Raw genomic sequence first — 4,401 nt, 5'->3', positions numbered from 1 at the left:
CTCAGGTGATCTGCCCTCCGCGGCCTCCCAGAGTGCTGGGATTACAGGTGTGAGTCACAGTGCCCGACCTCCGGTGGGATTTTTTTTTACATCACTAGATGACCTGATTACTTCTCATCTCAGGTACTTGATTTGCTTCTTTCTTAACATCTCCATCTCCAGTCTCAGTTAAGGCTTCTCTTATTCCACCTGTCTGTATGCCATACTCCTCTTTGACTCTGCTGCCTGATTTTGCTTTTGTCCATTCTTCATCTTATTCCTTTGTCTACATTCTTTCTCATTTTCCTCTGTGTTCTTACTCTGTGATTTTGGTGTGTGAGGTGTGTAGCTTTGAAAGTGAAATGATCTCTTGCCGGGCGCGGTGGCTCAAGCCTGTAATCCCAGCACTTTGGGAGGCCGAGACGGGCGGATCACGAGGTCAGGAGATCGAGACCATCCTGGCTAACACGGTGAAACCCCGTCTCTACTAAAAATACAAAAAAACTAGCCGGGCGAGGTGGCGGGCGCCTGTAGTCCCAGCTACTCCGGAGGCTGAGGCAGGAGAATGGCATAAACCCGGGAGGCAGAGCTTGCAGTGAGCTGAGATCCGGCCACTGCACTCCAGTCCGGGCGACAGAGCGACACTCCGCCTCAAAAAAAAAAAAAAAAAAAAAAAAAGAAAGTGAAATGATCTCTTGCTCTGGTCAATAGACCTACCAACCTACTGATGTCTTTTATTGTCTTTGTACCATTGATTCTTCTAGGTCAGCTTTCTCAGAGTGTCTTTTGAGAACAATAGTATAGCTTGAGAAGTTAAAAGGTGTAAATTAGGGAAAAGGAAATTCTATAGGCAAGTGAATTTGAGAAACACCAAGTCAAAATTGCATGGCTTTCTTTAAAGTAAGACATCTCAAAGCTGTTAATATATTAAATTTGCTTTATGAATTTCTAAAATGGGTTTTTAGCCATCAGTCTAAAGTTATTTGATAATGGAACCCCCCTTTCTTTTTTCCTGGAAAACCCTCACCTAGGACTAGTGATGGTAAATATTGTACCATGCAACATTTTGGCGATGTGCTTTCTTATGAGCTCATTGATAAGCAGGGGATGTGAGGTTGAGCTCTGATAGCCAGACAGACACCACAGGCTTTACTTTAAACGCAAATTCAGTGTATCTTAATATTTAGGAAAAGTAACTCACATGCTCGATGTTCAATTGCAGAGAAAAAACTAATAGTTACAACTTTCATATGACATAAGAAAAGAGAGCACAGGCTTTGAAGTCAAGCATGAGTTCTGATCATGGCTCTGTCACTTTCCACAAGTGCTATTAGGCAACTCCTTTAACTTCATGTACTTATTTTCTTACCAGTGAAATGTGAATAAGGACACTTGCCTTGGAGGGCTATTATGAGGATTAAATTAGATCATACATACATAATGTGCATATTAGTATCTTAGCCATATTTACAACCTAGGGGAAAAAATAAATAATTGTCTTCCACGTATGCATAGGGTTATGCTGTGACTGGGTCTAAAATCCAACTAGATATAGATGGAAAAGTTTTGTATGAAAACTTCACTTCTAAGGACTGCTGAATGACAAATTACTGGTTTGACTTTGCTGTTTGGGGATTTTTTTTTTTCTTCTTGTTGGATTGGTCTTTTTTTTTATTACGATTTTTTGAGACAGGGTCTTGCTGTGTTGCCCAGGCCAGAGTACAGTGGCCTGATCTCGGCTCACTGCATCCTCAAACTCCTAGGCTCAAGTGATCCTTCCCTCTCAACGTCTGGAGTAGTTAGGAATACAGTCACATACCACTATCCCCAGCTATTTTTTTTTTTTTTTTTAATTTTTTGTAGAGAGAAGGTCTCCCTATGTTGCCCAGGCTGATCTCAAACTCCTGGTCTCAAGCAATCCTCCTGCCTCGGCCTCCCAACACTGTAGGATTATGGGCGTAAGCCACAGTGCCTGGCCTGGTTTTTTTTTTTTTAAGATTTCATTTTTTTGAGAGCAGTTTTAGATTCACAGCAAAATTGAGAAGATACAGATGTATCCCATATTCCCTCTACCCCCACACCTGCATAGCCTATGTCATTATCAACATCCCCCACTAAATGTTACATTTTTTATGATCGATGAAACTACATTGACATATCACCCAAAGTCCATAGTTTACATTAGGGTTCACTATTGCTTTGTGCATTCTGTGGGTTTGGACAAATTTATGATGACATGTGTTGCCACTGTAACATCATACAGAATGAGGCAGTTTCACTGCCCTCAAAATCCTTTCTGCCCTGCCTATTCATCCATCCATCCCCAAGTCATGGCAACCACTTATCTTTTTTTTTTTTTTTTTTTTTGAGACAGAGCCTCGCTCTGTCGCCCAGGCTGGAGTGCAGTGGCCGGATCTCAGCTCACTGCAAGCTCCGCCTCCCGGGTTTACGCCATTCTCCTGCCTCAGCCTCCCCAGTAGCTGGGACTACAGGCGCCTGCCACCTCGCCTGGCTAGCTTTTTGTATTTTTTTAGTAGAGACGGGGTTTCACCGTGTTAGCCAGGATGGTCTCGAACTCCTGACCTGGTGATCCGCCCATCTCGGCCTCCCAAAGTGCTGGGATTACAGGCTTGAGCCACCGCACCCGGCCCGGCAACCACTTATCTTTTTACTGTCTTCATACTTTCACCTTTTCCAAATCATACAGTATGTAATCTTTTCAGATTGGCTTCTTTCACTTGGTAATCTGCATTTAAGTTTCCTCCATGTTTTTGCATGGCTTAATAGGTAATTTCTTTTTAGTTCCAAATTATATTCCATTGTTTATTTGAATATTCACCTACTGAAGGACATGTTGGTTGCTTCCAAGTTTTGGCAATTATGAATAAAACTGCTATAAACAACTATGTGCGGGCCGGGCGCGGTGGCTCAAGCCTGTAATCCCAGCACTTTGGGAGGCCGAGACGGGCGGATCACGAGGTCAGGAGATCGAGACCATCCTGGCTAACACGGTGAAACCCCGTCTCTACTAAAAACTACAAAAAACTAGCCGGGCGAGGTAGCGGCGCCTGTAGTCCCAGCTACTGGGAGGCTGAGGCAGGAGAATGGCGGGAACCCGGGAGGGGGAGCTTGCAGTGAGCTGAGATCCGGCCACTGCACTCCAGCCTGGGCGACAGAGCGAGACTCTGTCTCCAAAAAAAAAAAAAAAAAAAAAAAAAAAAAAAACTATGTGCATGTTTTGTGTGAACATAAGTTTTCAACTTATTTGTGTAAAGACCAAGTTCTGTAATTGCTGATTCATATGTTTATGTTTAAGAATATATTTTGCTTTTAAGAAATTGCCAAACTGTCTTCCAAAGTGGTTGTACCATTTTATATTCCCACCAGCAATGAATGAGAGTTCCTGTTGCTCCACGTCCACATCAGCATTTGGTGTTGTGTTTTGGATTTTGGCCATTCTGTTAGATGTGTATTAGGTATCTCATTGTTATTCTATTTTTTTTTTTATATTATAGCTCATAACTTATTAGCTCCTCAACAGTGGTTAGTAGAAGATTTCTGCTTAAGTATGTTTTATGTGTGTCCTTTAGTCAAGAAAATATTTGTTAAGACATTAACCTAGAATAATATGGAAACCTAAGGTGGCTTGGAGAAAACAGAGTTTATGTACAGATAACAAAATATTTAGAAAATACAAAGTAGTAGCAATGAATTTTCTAAATTTCCATACCTACAAATTACTCTGTTAAAATGTTTGTGAATTATCTTCCAGTCTTCATTTGTATAGTTTTTTTTTTTTTTTTTTTCCAGACAGGGTCTCGCTTTGTCATCCAGGTTGCAATGCAGTGGTGCAATCACACCTCACTGAAGCCTCACCCTCCTGGGTTCAAGCAATCCTCCCAGCCCGAGTAGCGGGGTCTACATGTGTGCACCACCATGCCTGGCTAATTTTTTTTTTTTTTTGGTAGAGAGGAGGTCTCTGTGTTGCCCAGGCTGGTTTTGAATGCCTGGGCTCAAGCAATCCTCCTCCTTAGTCTCCCAAAGTGTTGGGATTACAGGCATGAGCCACCACACCTGGATTTTTTTTTTTTTTTTTGAGACGGAGTCTCGCTCTGTCGCCCAGGCTGGAGTGCAGTGGCGGGATCTCAGCTACACTGCAAGCTCCGCCTCCCAGGTTCACGCCATTCTCCTGCCTCAGCCTTCCCAGTAGCTGGGACCACCGGCGCCCGCCATGTCGCCGGGCTAGTTTCTTATATTTTTTAGTACAGACGGGGTTTCACCGTGTTAGCCAGGATGGTCTCCATCTCCTGACCTCGTGATCCCCCCGTCTTGGCCTCCCAAAGTGCTGGGATTACAGGCTTGAGCCACCGCGCCCGGCCCACACCTGGATTTTTTTTTTTTTTTTTTTTTTTTTTTTTTTTT

This window comes from Piliocolobus tephrosceles, chromosome 14 (assembly GCF_002776525.5).
Source record: "Piliocolobus tephrosceles isolate RC106 chromosome 14, ASM277652v3, whole genome shotgun sequence".
Lineage (NCBI taxonomy): Eukaryota > Metazoa > Chordata > Mammalia > Primates > Cercopithecidae > Piliocolobus > Piliocolobus tephrosceles.
The sequence above is the reverse complement of the archived record's forward strand: the minus strand, read 5'-3'. Positions refer to the sequence as shown.